Here is a 17607-nt window from a genome sequence, read left to right on the forward strand (position 1 = left end):
TCCTCTTCTGGAATGTGCCCAACAGAGTGTCAACTGTTAAAGGAAATAAGCTCTAATTAAGCTTTAGTATGGTGGACACTTCCACCTGAGTGATACCTTGAGAATGTCATCTTTATGGTTACCGTAATTTCTCGTGTATAATGCGCATTTTTACTCCCAAAAATTGTCAAAAGTCAATAGTGCGCATTATACACAGGTATAGGGGAAAATTAAAAAGACTTTCACATTTTATAAATGTATGCCGCCTTCTCGAGGTTATGAAAAAGCTGTACACTTTCATTCCACTATGCCACCGCCCCCTAGAGGTTAATGAAAGATTTGTACCCTTTCATTCTAGTATGCCACCTAGAAATGTTATGAAAAAGGTGTAGACTACACTTTCATTCCAATATGACAGGGGTACATATGACTGCATATATGTAGAATTGTGCTCATAAGTTTACATACCCAGGCAGAATTTTTGAAGTAGTTTTTTTTATAAATACGACTGATGACTGGACAACAGCCATCATTAATTTATTTATGGTTATGTTTTGTTTAATGATAATGGTTTTCTGGAAAGCTTGACTGAATTTGAATCCCATTAAAATAAAAGTAAAATTACAAATTCTGCCTGGGTAATCAAACATATGAGCACAACTGTGTGTTTTCTCATTTACTAAATAAAAGTAGGGCTGTGAATTTCAAAATAAGAGCAAGTAAATAAAATGTGTTAACATAGGCACGGTGAACCACAGGTTAGAGCGTCTGCCTCACAGTTCTGAGGACCGGGGTTCAATCTCCGGCCCCGCCTGTGTGGAGTTTGCATGTTCTCCCCGTGCCTGTGTGGGTTTTCTCCGGGCACTCCGGTTTCCTCCCACATCCCAAAAACATGCATGCTAGGTTAATTGACTACTCTAAATTGCCCGTAGGTGTGAATGTGAGTGCGAATGGTTTGTTTGTATGTGCCCTGCGATTGGCTGGCAACCAGTTCAACCTCCTGCCCGATGATAGCTGGGATAGGCTCCAGCAGGCCCCCGACCCTAGTGAGGAGAAGCGGCTCAGAAAATGGATGGATGGATGGATGTGTTCAAATAAAGTGCTTAACTTCACAATAATTCTTTGAAAAAAACTAACAAAATACAGATAATACTTAATGCTTTGATCATATGGGTAGAAACAAAATCATGCATTGTAAAAATGCATTATACATAGGTTGAAGGGTTTTAGGACAACTTTGGGGGTGTGCATTATACACACATAAATTACGGTACATTATTCTGAATATCCTGTAATGAAACAAACATTGGCATGTTGAACTATTGAGTTCTGTGAATAATGTTTTGTTACAGTTTGTTTGTAGGTGACTTACATTTCATGATGCAATCAGCAGGTGTTTTGAGGGTTGTGTCTTTATGAACAATAAAACTCAAAACAGAATGGCGAGTTCACAGAAAGAGCGGTTGATTATAATATGCCAAGAAATGTATGCATTGTGTTGGAAGATAAATGAGAAATTAGGCAAACATTTGTGGAAAATGAACCCCTTAGGAACAAGTACTTGTGTGTTAAATATACTATTCCTGAATGTCACAGTAAAGGTATGTCTGTTGTTGTGTGGATTATCTGTTATCCAGGTTTTGCCAACCAAAAGGTTGAATCGAGGCAACTGGACTTGTCCTTGTCTGCTGCAGGAATAAGAACAAGTCCAGTTGCCTCGATTAAACCTTTTGCAGAACACAATAAAAGTAATGTGCTCCTCTTAAAATTCCCTTCTTTGCATTTGGGTCAGATGGGCTTACCCAAATCCCCCCCACCCCACCCCACCCCCCACGATGTGTAGCATTTGAAAGAGGAGCTTTTAAGATGTGTTTTTAGTTGTTGTAAATGTAGCTCATTGTGTATGTGTTTCCATCTCTCTAATGTCGACCCCTTGCTATGTAAATGACCCATCAAACCCAGTCTTCCATGTGCAAACGAGCAGTATTTGTGAGTTTGTGTGTTCCTCCACAGGCTCTGCTGCACGTGTGTAGGCTGATGAATACTTTGTGTGTCTGCTAGGATGCAGTGACAAGAAAATTTAAGTGTTACCTCCTGGGGGTTCCCACTCCTCAAATAAAACTCCTTCCTTCCCCTTCACTCAAATCAAAGCTGGGAACATGCCTGCGGAGGCTGGATCAAAGGAGAATGTGGCACAAAGACGCGCACTTGCTGCCATTCATTCATTCAGTTTGATTAAAGTTTGTCATTTCCTGCTATTATCATGCGCCCACCTCCAACTAGTCAGCGACAGAGCAAAGCAATCAGGAGGAAGTTGTTGGAATAACTCAATTTTACTGTTTTTCCAATTAACCACACTAAAACCAATTACGTTTTACCATACAAGGACTATATAATCAAAACTTAAAAGTAGTGCTGTATTTAGGTGTCATGTGTTCAAACAAGTTTGACACACTCCCAGGTAACCTGCTTCACATACTGTAAACCTAGCGAATCAACATCATTGTTAGAGTATGAGAATTCCATTACATTTTTTTACAACCCTGATATAACAAGCTCACATTCGATAACTTCATCACATCAAATCTTGTAGCTGGCTGATGCCAGTTTGGTTTGCAAATGGATGTGAAAGGAAACATGCTTGTTAAGAGTAGGTGTAGGGCTGTGTGAGAACTTTACAACCAAAAGAACAAAGACGCATCACAGTACTGTTGTTTGTGCTTCTTGCCAATATACCTACTCACTGCTACTATAATAAGGAAAGATGTACTACTTGCAAGCATCAAATTTTAAACCCACGTACAGTATGAACCATAATACAAGTTTGGATGGGACATTGCCGTTAACGCTTAACTGGTAGGATTTGTGTGAAACTACTGTAGTTGGTTTTTAAAGGTCAGAGGACAAAGATGTTATGGGGTCTGTTAAAATTCATATTTGCATTGTTTATATGTTATGTAATACATGCATGCCATTTCCAGCAAGGTTTCAACTATAGTTTTGCTAAAAAAAAATTATAATTTTTATTACACGTATTGAGCACTCCCCGAACATACCCGAAGCGCGAGAGACTGGGGTGTAGTTACTCTATGCACCGCAAAGGCTACCGGAAATGACGTTGCAATTTCCAAACACAGCGTGCTACACGCTATACGCAATGACAAGCAACGTGTTGGAATATGGCACATCCGGGATGCCAATATTTTTAAGCATGACTATACGTATTATATATTCATATACGTATGTTTCACTGACACGGCACAATCTTTTACATAGTATGAAGTATTCCTATATATTGTGTGCGCCTAGCTGGAGTAGCTTTATAACACGCCGCACAGTAAGTCTTTGCCGTGTCTGTTGGCTTGTCATATAGGCGAAAGTACAGACGACAGGACTGAAAAGTACTGCGTGGGTCTTTTTTTTTCCTACTGCCCTGTGCATAATAATCATAATAGAGTGATAGGTATATACAAGGAAATCCTCACCTCTTGTCTGCACCGCTTTTCTACTGCACCAATGCCGGCTGAGAGATTTAGTTCTCTTGCTGGCGGTTGAGGTCCCGATGGCCGTAGGAAAAATAGTTGGCTCGTGTTACGTCACAGCACCGGATAGAGCCGAAGAGCGGAATGCGCGAGATGCAAAAAGCATAAGGCGCATTCTGAATCATATTTATCGATTTAACTGCTGTATATCTCCTATATAATCACTTTGAAATGGAAGATGTGGTTTGTAAAGGGGTTCTAGAGTTATCAAGAAGTTCTGTAACATATTTGTCCTCTGACCTTTAATGACATCTGTAATGGGACTGCACAGAAAATGGAACGTGTGCTGAACATGGATCATTTATATAAATACAGTGGAACCTTGCTAGAACAGACTAATAGGGGCGGGGGGTTTGTCCGATATACCCGATTCTCCGTTGCATTGAAGCACTTTTTTTTTTCTTAGGCCAAATGCAGCCAAATAATGTGTTTTGCATTCCTGTTTTGTATTCCTGAGAGTCATGCCTCTCTCTCTCTCTCTCTCTCTCTCTCTCTCTCTCTCTCTCTCTCTCTCTCTCTCTCTCTCTCTCTCTCTCTCTCTCTGCGGAGCGCTCTTTGTACAATAGACAATAGATAGACCCATCGTCACGTGATAGCCACGTCAATGCCCCACATAAAACATGGCCACCACCTAGGCACCGGAGGTACGTCTTTTGAAATTGGATCTACCGTATTTTTTGGACTATAAGTCGCTGTTTTTTTTCATAGTTTGGCCGGAGGTGCGACTTATACTCCGGAGCGACTTATATGTGAAATTATTAACACATTATTATATAATTTCATGTTATTTGTACACTAACAACCGCAAGAGGGCGCTCTACTCCTGTGTATCTGTACCTGCAACTGACAATGAGTCTGAAAAAAGTGACGTAGAAGAGGAAAGCAGCGTATCGTCTATCTCTGGAGTTGGCCGACGGTTTGTTTTATCCGATATCCGTTATATCGGAGTCCGTTTTATCGAGGTTCCACTGTTTTGAAAATAAGTGGTTCTCTGGATGGACGCAAATATTTGCAACTCCAAACAATATCTCCACCTAATTCTTCAGACTTTGCTTGGAGTTTATATGTGAAAACACCTATGTTGTGGGTATTCAGCCACAGATGTTAACGGTGGTGCTTCACAGATTAGCCCCCAGCTGAGATGACGCTACCTTTTCCTCCATTTCAACCATTTGCTACTGCCTCTGCCAGGTATAAATATGCAAGCTCATTGTGTGGCAAATGGAGATATGGATTAGCCGCTCTAAGTGAAGGGCAATTCTGGTTGTGGGTTTTCGCCCATGTTCCGATGTGTTAAATGTTCTACCATGTACCATGTTTTTCACGAGACTGGCATGCGGCTTTCTCCATCTTCTATAACTTCAAATGTCAGCTGTCAAAAAGAATTTCGAGGGTCACTGGCATGACCCATGCATTTTTAGTAAATAAAAAACAGAATTTTCCCCTCTTTTTCCCCTTGTCCTTCTTGTCAGGCAGAGGCGCTCTGAATGTCCCCCAACCCCTCCCCACACACACATCCAAACTTCAACACCCAGCAGTATTTCTCCCCCATCCAGGGAAGCCACCAACTTTCTCTTACATATGCTAATGCTAATGTCTCATTCAGCTGTTGGTGGCTTTGTCACAGGGGGAGGTAGAGGCTTGTGTGCTTTAAGGGGCAGCTGTCTGCAGTTCGCCAAATTGACTCCCTGATGGCTGCCAGACTTGTCCTTAATTACTTCTAGGCTCTTATTCTGTAACCTTTCACCAAACTTTTGGGACACACTACTTGATAAAAAGCAGGAGAGTGCTACAAACACAGTTTTTTTTTTTTTTTAAACTTATTAGTTGGCAGATTCTTCGACTCTGTGTGTTTTTGGGTGGCTTGTAGCCTATTCAACAAGTGGCTGATGGATTTAATGCAGATAGATGGTATCTCTGCAGTCAGCTCATTATCCTGCTGGCTTACAGAGATTTACATCCTCTCTTTTTAGGATTTATGGCTCGTGTAAAAAAGGACTCTTGTAAGTAAACATGACAATTATTATCCAGTAGTCTTGTTGAGCTCTTAATATGCATGCGCACTGGCTAACATTTACTTTCATTTCTATGCTCATATTCAATAAATCTTTATAGATAAATGAGTAGTTGAGTAAGTATTTGTAAAACAAGTTTGTGTGGGTTGGCAGAGGCAACACAGGAAGCTCTTGCGTGTTTCATAAATGTGATTCATCCACATCTGCACTTACTTGTGCCCACCTTTCTTCCCTTTACATTTTCCTCTCGACTAAACTTACGCACTTGTCAGTGTTGGAGCTTTCAGCTTGTGACCCGAGGGATGAATTCTGTCTCTTGAAGCTGCCAGATTTGTGTCAACAACACCAGACAAAGTGTGAAAAACATACTTTGAAAAGGAAATTACTGACCATCATTGTGAGTGAGCAGCTATTGAGTCACTCCTCAGGATTGAAATGTTTTGATATCACTCTAACTTGTATGTGCTTTTTGATGGTGAGATGTGTAAATGTGTTTTTGTTGTGTTGCACATCGTGTAGTCGGAGTGAATCGGCAGGACACACTTATCATTCTTTAGGTTTTTGTTCTCAAGCACTTCCTTACTTCAGGACTCGTCTGATCTGTTTTTTCTACGTTTGTAATACAGATTTGATTTGTGAGCAATATACAGGTGTGGTCTTTGTTTTTTTTGTTGTTTACAAAGAAGTTCATTGTCACATTTTTTAAAAAATTGTTTATAAAAAATAAGTTGTAAAATTCATGAAGAAAATAAGTTAAAGTTATTGCAAGTCCACACTTCCGAGGACCAGTTGTCCGTCCCCCGTCTGTGCATACCTAAGCTGACATCATGTTGTTCTTCAGCAGATGCTGATATCCTGTTGTTCTTCTTCAGCAGACTGCCATCTATTGGCGATTGAATGCAGAGAACCAAATAATCACCTACACATGTTCGACAAGTCACTGACAGTGTAATAGTACACTCGCCTGACTTTGGGGCTGGCAGCGTGGGTTCAGTTCCCACTCAGTGACGGTGTGAATGTGAGTGCAAATGGTTGTCCGTGTTGCCCTGTGACTGACTGGCAACCAGTTCAGGGTGTAGTCCGCCTTTCGCCCGAAGTCAGCTGGGATAGGCTCCAACATGCCCGCGACCCTAGTGAGGATAAGCGGTTCAAGAAATGGATGGATGGATGGATATCCGACAAAGTTCTTTAACAATTGATGAATTATTATGCCCATCCCTAATAGGCACCATGGTCGAAGTGCTAAGTGATAAGGATAAGTTCTTATTTATAATTCAGCCACCTAATGTTCAGCTGATGGCTCAAACACTGCTGTCTTAACATGCCTCTCCAATGGTCCATGTTGTCCTTTGGTCGTGCAGTATGGGTCAACCAGTGCAGTCCAGTTAAGTTCTGGGTAATTTGCTTCATCATTTGTACACCACTTGGCATTGTAAGCACAGCCACTTTTGTAGCCTAAGAGTGGGTCATGATGAATAAGATAGTTTATTAGCACCATTCTAACAAAAAATACATAACATAGTACATGCGAATGTGTTCTGATGTTTAAAGAAATTATTAAACTTCTCACAGATTTCCTTTCTCACCATTTCTGTCCTTGTTTTTAAAGAAAAAAAAAAAAAAAAACATTTTCCCCTTCACTCATTCCTGCAGAGTGCACTGCTGACAGTCTGTCATTATGAAAGTAGCTGGGTGGACAGCAGGCGGCTGGGGATCAGCAGAAGGGGAGATGTCTACAGATAGAAATAGATAGTGGTTTTATTCTGGAGACCCACTAGGCCACATCAAAACTTACATGTCCCTCTCAGTCTCCCCATTGGAGTGAAGGCTGTTGTGGCCAGCCCCCACTTCAGGGACAGATGGTCCCTTTTGGAGTGGGGCCACAGAGCTGTGCTTTCTGTTTACGGGGCTCTGCTGGAGCAGCCAAAAATGAACATGGTCGCCTTCTGTTGTGAACATACAGGAAGTGCATCCTGCAAGAGCTGAATATACAGGGAGTGACACTAAAAACTATGCATGTGTGTCTTAGTTGTAATATTAAAGCTATAGTACTTGTTGCATTGTCTTTACATTCAACAGCGTACAGCTCAATGATCCATACTTAGTATGGTTGTCACAGTTATAGTAACTTCTCCATAGTAGTTTCTATCTATCTATCTATCTATCTATCTATCTATCTATCTATCTATCTATCTATCTATCTATCTATCTATCTATCTATCCATCTATCCATCTATCTATCCATCTATCCATCTATCTATCCATCCGTCCATTAATTAATTTAAAGAATATGGACGTTTCACTTCATCACCCACTCTAGTGGGTTAAGAGTCCTTGATGTTGCAGCAGTATGTTTTGTTCTCATGTGAATAAACAAGGAAAATGTGTTGTCCTGTCCATTTTAATTCCCAGCTCCCCCTGTAACAACTATAGAACAATGGCAATGTGCTGCCTGGCATGTGCTGGGCAGAAAGCCAGCTGGCTGGCCAAACGGGCAGGAGACTCCCTTTTTCAATCAGACCAGGAGGAGGCTTAATGCTCCCCATTGCTCACAGCACCTATCACAGCCACTCTTGTGCTATTTTGGAAGACAAACCATAAGCACTTTTATTTTAAATGCACTCATCTGCCTTCTATCTCTGCACCACACCCTGCTAATGTGATTACATCAAGCAACAGGATTGTGGTTAAAATGGCACTTTATGGATTACTGGTCATAAGTATGTTCATCTTTGCTTGTAAAGGTTGGTATTGGTCGCCATTTCAATATTGTTAGAACTGATTAAATTACATTTTGAAACTGATGAATAAAATGTCATATTTTCATTAGATTGAGGCAGTGATGGATGAAATAATAATGGATGAAAATCAGAATTACAGACATCGGCTTATGTGGTACTTCTGCAGTCCTTTTTCGCCCATGCTTTGTCTACTGGGTTCAAGTAAATATCTATCGTTCAATCCTTCCGTAGCCCATTTGTGATCAGAATAAAACTGCTAGCTGTAGTGGATGAAAGACTAAAGTTTTGTTTCCAGAGAAACACAAAGTATAATACGTTTGTTCTTGTTGACTTGAATAGTATGCACTTAACTGGATTTATTATGATTCTTTCCCTCTGGTTCACTGACATAATACACAAGTGTATCCTGGCAGACCTTTCTGTCTGTAGCCCATCGAGCACATGTACTGAGATTTAAAAGAGCAGTGGGAATGTAGTTTATGCTTGGTAAATACTTACTGTTCTCTGAACCAAATGAAATGGAGTCCTCCATTTAATATAGGGCCTATTTGAAATAACCACCAGTCCAGACCACAAAGTTGAAGACGAAACAAATGGCTATCTTTTGTCAAGTTTTACGCTTGAGGGGACAACTGTTGACCGATGAGGTGTGGCGAGATCACTTCTGTGTGTGTGTCTGTGGTGGATGCGGGGGGGGGGGGGCTGGCAGTGACCTTGGTTTTGCATTACAGTCAACAGGAGCACGATCCTAATGTACACCTCTTCTTGGTTCTTGTATTCCAACTGTTACAGTGCTTCCATCTGTAGACGTCTTAGTGAGTTTTCTGAGGGTTTTGGCAGTATTTATGCTGAATTTCGGCATCCGTCAATGTCCTTTTTGTGCAGATTCCTGTCTAATCCTCCAGATTCAAAAGCAAACCATGAATTTTATGCAGACAGAGCATGCAAAATCTTTTTTGAAGCTCATGCAAGAGGAACAACTCTGGCAGACGCAACAGTTTGTTTGATGTGCTCTCTCATAAGTCTGTGCACCTCGGGATGGGCATTAGCCAGCGTAGGTATTTCCCACTGTGCATAGTGAAAGCAGGCGCAAGGGAAATTATAAGACACTCTGTATACTCTGTGCTTTGACCTTTTTTTTCTTTTTTCTCCTGCTTATTGTTCTTCGTCTTCCATGGGGGCGGCCAAGGTCAGTGTGTGCTGCGATGTAAACAAAAAGTATCTGGCTCCTGCTGGCTTCCTCTGTTCAACCGCTCTCGCTTTAAATAACAAATTACGGTTTAAACACACACACATTCCAGTAGTAGCCTCCTTTGTCTTCTCATCTCCAGTTACGGAATGATCTCATAATACCTTTGTGAGTGAGTCATATCCAAATGACAAAAGAAACGATGTCATGTCAGAAAGGTTGGTTGACAGAAGATTTTTGCTTGGGGTGTGGGGGCACTAGTGGTCACAGTGTGCAAATGAATGTTGTCATAGGGAAATTGCAGTTATTAATCTATTTTTTTTAACGGTTGCCATTTAAGAGAAAAGCAGAAAACTGTATATTAGCTTAAAGTAGAACCTTTGGAAGACAAGCTGTTCCAGGATGCTGGACGACCACTTTGGATTTGAAATTTCTACTAAAGAAAAGAATACCTCACTCTACAAAACCCCAGAGATAGGAGATCCCGCCTCAGAGAACCCAGACTCCCTCATGGGAAGGCATGTCGGTGGAATTGAGGAGGTCTTTGACGTATTCTCCCCACCGGCTCACAACGTCCCGAGTCGAGGTCAGCAGCGCCCCATCCCCACTATACGAGGGTTGATGGTGCACTGCTTCCCACTCCTGAGACGCCGGATGGTGGACCAGAATTTCCTCGAAGCCGTCTGGAAGTCTTTCTCCATGGCCTCACCAAACCCCTCACATGCTGGAGTTTTTGCTTCAGCGTCCACCAAAGCTGCATTCCGCTTGGCCAGCTGGTACCCATCAGCTGCCTCAGGAGTCCCATAGGCCAAAAAGGACCGATAGGACTCCTTCTTCAGCTTGACGGCATCCCTCACCGTTGGTGTCCACCAACAGGTTTGGGGATTACTGCCACGACAGGCACCAACCACCTTATGGCCACAGCTCCGGTCGGCATCTTCCCCCACAATCGGAGTCAACTCGCCACCAGGTGGTGATCAGTTGACAGCTCTGCCCCTCTCTTCACCCGAGTGTCCAAGACATGCGGCCGCAAGTCCGTGTCATCGGACCACAAAGTCGATCATCGAACTGCGACCTAGGGTGTCCTGGTGCCAAATGCATGTGTGGACACCCTTATGGTTGAACATGGTGTTTGTTATGGACAATCCTTCCCTGCCAGAGAGGTGACATTCCACGTCCCTAGAGCCAGCTTCTGTAGCCGGGGATCGGAACGCCAAGGTCCCTGCCTTCGGCCAACGCCCAGCTCGCACTGCACCCGACCCCTATGGCCCCTCCCGCAGGTGGTGAGCCCATGGGAAGGGGGACCCAAGTTATCCTTTCGGGCTGTGCCCGGCCGGGCCCCATGGGTGCAGGCCCGGCCACCAGGCGCTCACCTTCGACCCCCAACTCCAGGCCTGGCTCCAGAGTGGGGCCCCGGTGACCCGCGTCCGGGCAAGGGAAACCTGAGTCCAATATTTGTCGTCATCATAAGGTGTCTTTGAGCCGTCCTTTGTCTGGTCCCTCACCTAGGACCTGTTTGCCATGGGTGACCCTGCCAGGGGCATAAAGCCCCAGACAACTTAGCTCCTCGGATCATTGGGACACACAAACCCCTCCACCGCGATAAGGTGACGGCTCAAGGAGGGATTTCATTGCTCAGAAAAAATAAACACATGAACAATCGCTGTGCCTTACCTCTGGACGATGCAGTATCCCACTGTCTACCAAAAGTAAAATGTTTAATGTATGTTTTATTAGACTGATAAGGTGCAAGTTTGTAATTGGACAAATACCTCAACTGTGGCACACAAATAAGCAATTCCCTTATTTGTAGAGAAGTGCACCCCCTTGCTCTAACTCTTGAATTAGTGTAAAAACCTGTAGGTACTGTATTTTACTTGAACCAGCCACTGCGGAAATAAAGTATATAAAATGAGTGTTTACTCTTTTTTAATTGTCTTAAATCTCCATTTATACAATGACATGTTCATATGAAAAGGGTCATTGGGTTTAGGCGTATCATTCCAGTAGCTGGAAAGCCTTCTTTAGGGCATTGCAAGGGATTGATCGATATAATCCTCTTTCTCATTTTAAAGTTTTTGCTTCTTCGCTTTGAATGTGCCATCCTGTTTGTGTGAGTAAGGACATATTATAAGTTGCTCATATTGGCTCTGGGTTGTGCTTGAGAGAGTGCATTTCAAATTAGATGGAGAGATGCATTCACCTCCATGCTATGGCAACATCAGTCACATCTCTGTAGTCTCGTTAGTTTTGTCAAGGTGCCAAACTATCATAAAAATATTTTTTAATTAATTAGACAGTATGTACACAGCCTTGCCTGACCCCCTGCCTTGAAGATTTTTAAAATACAGTGGAACCTCGATAGAACGGGGTAATAGGGGCGGGGGGGGGGGGTCATCCGACATAGCCATTTGTTACATTGAAGCACTTTTTCTTTAGGCCATATGGACCCATATCACTGTACAGTACAAAATTATTATTCTTTAGGCTTTTTCATGACCTAAAATGCCCAGTGCAGTACAAAGTTGTTGTAAATAAATATAAAAAAAAGCTTGACAATGTTTGAATGTTTCACATTTTATACAAACTTACCACGCCGGTTTGCTTGGTCATGGTGACGTTGATGTACAGTACTCATTATAGGCGAGTCGCTTAAAATAAAATGCATGTTGTAGTTTTCTTGGCCTATACTGTATTTTCTGTGAACATATACAGTATATAAAATATTGAGGTGTCTTGTTTATGGTAGATGAGATGCTGTTGGCTCTGGTTTCCCAGACCCATGTTATGTAACTCTTAAGGTTACAATTGCCTAATGAATTAGATTCATGGTTAAAATGCACAGATTTGCTTGCGCAAAGTTTTAGCATAACCCCCACTATCACTCCAATGTGACATTAGCCCCTCTTTCTCTAAGGGCTTATTTCATTTCCAGCTCGTTTGGAACTCCACTATCACAGTTAAAATACCAGGCATTTTAGGACTACTTTTTTAAAATAACAAATTCCTGGTAGCCTGTCGAGGGTCTGCTTTTGTGTACTTTTATCTTAGTGAAGGCGACTGTAGAAGGATTAACTGACACAAATGTAATCACAAAAGTACAAACGACAGAAAGAGTAATCAAAGTACATTGAAACACACTGGGGCCTGAGCTTTTGGTGTCACGTTACCTCATCTATTTTGAAATGTTTATCACATGTTGGCAAAAGCTCCATTTGCAACTGCAATTTCAGACAGTTGCTTGGCTGTCATCTCATTGTGATATGAAATTAAATTAATGGAATTTGAAGCTGATGAACTAAGTCATATCCATCCACCCATCTTCTATACCGCTTATTAGTGTTGTAACATTCGAGACCAAGACCGGTCTTGAGACTATGAGGAGCCGTTATGGACATTATTCAGGATTAGCTCTACACACGCACTACTGAAAGGCTCTTATAAACACTAGTCAAACGTGCTCATGAACACTTGTCAAATGCACTTATAAACACTAGTCAAACACTCCCATATGCACGACTGAGCATCTTGCTCTCATTAACACTAGTTAAACGTGCTCACGCTCGCATGTCAGTAGCGCTCATGCGCGCATGTCACTGGCACTCACGCGCATGTCAATCACATTCACGCACACGTCACTGGCGCTCATGCACGCATGTCACTGGCGCTCACGCGTTCATGTCATCGACAGTCATGCAAACATGTCAATCACGTTCATTCGACCGTCACTCTCGCTCACGCACACGTCAATAACATTCACGCACGCATGTCCCTCGCGCTCACAAACTCATGTCACTGACGCTCATGCACGCATGTCAATCACATTCACGTGCATGTCATTGGCGCTCACATGTTCATGTCACTGACACTCACGCACGCATGTCAATCACGTTCAAGCGCACATCACTGACACTCGAGCACATCAATAACATTCACATGCGCATGTCAGTCATGCTCAAGCGCATGTCGATTATGCTCACACACAAATAGTGTCAATCTTAATTGAGTTAGGTAGTTCAGTTGAAAATGTCATGAACGGAACAGAGGATAGGACTCCAAAACAAATGGACAGTTTAAAAAAAGAGAGGTTTAATATACGGGCAGAGGTCGGTACAGAGGCAGGCAATCCAAAAAAGGCAACAGTATCCAAAACCGCAAAAAGGCGAGGTCGATAATCGGAACAGGGTCTAGTCTTATTGTGAGTCTGTGACGTGGAAACAAGGAATGCTGGAACGCGACGACAAGGTACATCGAACTGGCGACTAGAAAGCATGAGACACGAGGTTAAATGCAAGGGGTAATTTGACCAAATCTAAGACTATGGTCCTCAGTCGGAAAAGGGTGGCGTGCCCTCTCCAGGTCGGGGATGAGATCCTGCCCCAAGTGGAGGAGTTCAAGTATCTTGGGGTCTTGTTCACGTGTGAAGGAAGAATGGAACGGGAGATCGACAGGCGGATTGGTGCAGCGTCTGCAGTGATGCAGACTTCCCGGACGCCTCCCTGGTGAGGTGTTCCGGCACGTCCCACCGGGAGGAGACCCCGGGGATGACCCAGGACACGCCGAAGAGACTACGTCCTTCGGCTGGCCTGGGAACGCCTCGGGATCCCCCCGGAAGAGCTGGATGAAGTGGCTGGGGAGAGGGAAGTCTGGGCGTCCCTGCTAAAGCTACTGCCCCCGCGACCCGACCTCGGATAAGCGGTAGAAAATGGATAGATATTAAATCAATGAGGAAAAGCATTATTGCAACACAATAATTAACAAGTATACGACATATATATGTGCTATACAATTTAATGCTATGTAATGCTGCTGCTTGAGTTAGGCTTGCTATTGTACTTTATGGCTGTTGGTCAATGCCATATTTTATTTTGACATACCCAAAACCAGTTCTTTTTCAAAATGTTTAAAGAGCCCCTTATACAATCACGTCAAACTGCTGTGCACACATCCAGGCCAAATAAGCTCGCATGAGCATATGTCACATCCATACTGAAATGCATTCAAAATATACTCAAATTCTTTCACACATCAATCTCAAATGCTCAAATGAAAGCCATAAAGTACAATAGTAAGCCTTACTCAACCAGCAACGTTTCGTAGAATTATACTGTATAGTACCGTATATACATAATTATAATGTTTAGATGTCATGTACTTGTTGATTATTGTGTTACAATATTGTTTTTCCTGATTGATTTAATATGGTTGCTTTTAATTTGTAAGGGCGATAGGATGTGACGCATTGGTCGGCCTTTCAGAAGCCGTGTCTTGTATGACACAGGGCTCGGCTCGTCAACCCAAAGCTAGACGCCATTAACCGAACTTGGGTGCTGCTGCATAACTGTGCCAGCGTGTCCTGGGTTGTCCCCGAGGCCTCCTTCAATGACCTCAATGTGCTTTACATGATTAAAAGCATTTAAAAACAAAGAAAAAAACAGCTTATAAACATTTAAAACAAATTAAAAAAAAATAAAGTACAATTAAAAGTGCAAGTACAGTGCAAGAAAATATCATTTAAAAGTGGAAATGCTCTAAAAATCATGATAAAAAAATAAGTTTTTAACCTGAGCTTAAAGACATTCACACTTGGGGTTGACATCACTTCTGTTGGCAACTTATTCCATTTGTGTGGAGCATAATAGCTAAATGCTGCTTCACCATGTTTGCTTTGGACTCTGTGCGCCACTATTTGACCCGAGTGTACAATCTTAGAGCCCTACTGGGTTTATATTCCATTAGCATTTCTTTCATGTATTCAGGACCTAAACCATTTAGTGATTTATAGACCAGTAGCAGAAATTTAAAATCTATTCTGAAGCTGACTGGGAGCCAGTGTAAAGACTTTAGGATTGGAGTAATATGCTCTGACCTCTTTGTTCTGGTCAGAACTCGAGCTGCAGTATTCTGAATGTTCAGATACTTATTGCTTAGTCCAGTCAAAAGACCATTACAATAGTCAAGTCTACTTGAGATAAAAGCATGGATGAGCTTCTCCTGGTCTGCTTGGTACATGCAAGCCTTCACTCTGGATATGTTCTTCAGATGCTAGAAGGCAGTTTTAGTAATTGATTTGATATGACTGTTGAAAGTCAGGTCGGAATCTATCAGTACACCAAAGTTTGGGCTTGGTCTTTGGTTTTTAAAGAGAGTGACTCGAGGTATTTACTGACAGCAATACTCTTTTCTTTATTGCCAAAAACAATTATTTCAGTCTTTTTTTGTTTTATTGTAGAATATTTTGGCTCATCCAGTTATTCATCTGTTTTAGACAGTGACACAACACCTCAATTGAACTATAGTCATCTGGAGACACTGCTAGATATATTGATGTCTATAGGAGAGCCCGGACACCCTGTGGAGAAAATTCATTCGTTGTTCTTTCGGTCCCAACCCACAGCGCGAGAGCTTTGCCTTTCGGCTGAGCTCCTTCTTTACCACAACGGACCAATAGAGAGTCCGCATCAGCGAAGACGCCGCACCGATCTCCTGTTCCATTCATGTAGATGTGCATTTTTATTAACTGTTTAAAGTGTCACAGTGATTCTGAATGTAGCGCCTACACTTCTAACTTAGTGTGTACTCTGGAACAGATGGATTTATCAGGAATAATTGATATTGGTTGATTACAAAAATATAAATTATCATGAAGAGTAATCAAGACAGCCTTCACTTTTTACTCTCAGGGAGACATTCATGTAATTTTACCTCGTCATCATCATCAAACTTTACAGTTTTAATTCCATAGAAAACTTAAAACAGATCCCCCACAGAGTTTTAAATCACCTCTAAGTAGGGTGAAACATAAACAGTTTGTGGTGTAAATGTGATCTCATTCGACTGTGGATTGACATGGAATGTGGCTCATTGTTTTAATTGGGGGGGTATGGAGGACTCAAATGGTCAGTGAAGCACAAGCAACATGCCCTTGGGTTTGTTTGCTTTACACTTGGATTTTCCCCTTCCTGACGGGTCTTGATGAACGTTGTGTGACACATCCAAATGTCTGACTAGCCATAGCCTGTCACCATGAAACACTCAAAGGCCAATAATAAAAGCACAGAACATCTTGGAAATTTGCTTCCTATTGCAGTGCTCCCTGATTTGCTATATGATGAAGTCCATGAGGTGGAAAATTGGTGTAATCATCCTGGCCTCTAACCTACATTGCACCCTAATTTGGCTGTGGGAGGAGAGGATGATTGCATCAAGGCTTGGCCTCTGCCTCTTGAGTTCGAAACATGTTGCGGACGAGGCCGGCTTCTACTTCCTGCTTGCTTGGAACAGAGGTGCATTAATACTTATTAATTACACATAGCTTTATTAAAGATAATTGGTCATGATCACAGGTCTGTGATGACCTCAAGGTTCAAAGTAGCCTGGCAGCATAGTAGTAGCTAACCAAACATGTTCGACCTTTATCCTGGGGCAAAACAGACTGTGGAGGATGCTAAAGGAATATGTAAATACAAATAATTGAATGATGATGCAGTATTTTTCCCCCTCAATTCTGACTTTTACTTTACTGGTAATTTAAAAGAAATGTCCCAAAAGGACCAAAATAGTGTATTACACAAATGTCTCAGATCCAAAATCTATTTTGCAATAGTTATCAGCATTCACAATGCATGGTTGAATTAACCAAATGTACTTTTTTTATAACACTAAAGACAAGAAAAATAGTAAACAAAGCATCAGTGTCTTAATAGAATAAAATAAATTCATCGATCGATCCATCCATTTTCCATACCGCTTATCCTCCCTAGGGTCCCGGGTGTGCTGGAGCCTATCCCAGCTGACTCTGGGCGAGTGGCGTGGTACGCCCTGAACTGGTCGCCAGCCAATCACAGGGCACACATAAACAACCAACCATTCACACTCACATTCACACCTACGGGCCATTAAACTACCATGCTTGTTTTTGGGATGTGGGAGGAAACCAGAGTACCCGGAGGAAACCCACATAGCCACGGGGAGAACATACAAACTCCACACAGACGAGGACGGATTTTAACCAGTCGTCTACCGTGTTCCCATAAAATATATTAGAGATCCTAATTTCACCTATGATTATGATTGTAATGAATTTTTTATATCATCATAGTATCTGCAGATAACCAACAATGAATTAACTTGTGTTTTAT

At 42.2% G+C, this 17607-nt stretch overlaps 1 protein-coding gene across 9 annotated transcripts in view; it reads left to right on the forward strand.

Annotated features, from left to right (window-relative positions):
• LOC133485510 (signal-induced proliferation-associated 1-like protein 2) overlaps positions 1-17607 on the forward strand; it is a 103400-nt gene that overhangs the window by 20145 nt on the left and 65648 nt on the right. Inside the window, exon 1 of one of the 9 annotated variants that reach the window (XM_061789313.1) lies at positions 5217-5524. The exons of the other annotated variants lie outside the window; for them this stretch is intronic. The gene's annotated coding sequence lies outside the window, so the exon portion shown is untranslated. Of the gene's footprint in view, positions 1-5216; positions 5525-17607 lie in introns of those variants that run through there. 9 annotated transcript variants of the gene reach the window in all.

The sequence above is a fragment of the Phyllopteryx taeniolatus genome, chromosome 11 (assembly GCF_024500385.1).
Source record: "Phyllopteryx taeniolatus isolate TA_2022b chromosome 11, UOR_Ptae_1.2, whole genome shotgun sequence".
Lineage (NCBI taxonomy): Eukaryota > Metazoa > Chordata > Actinopteri > Syngnathiformes > Syngnathidae > Phyllopteryx > Phyllopteryx taeniolatus.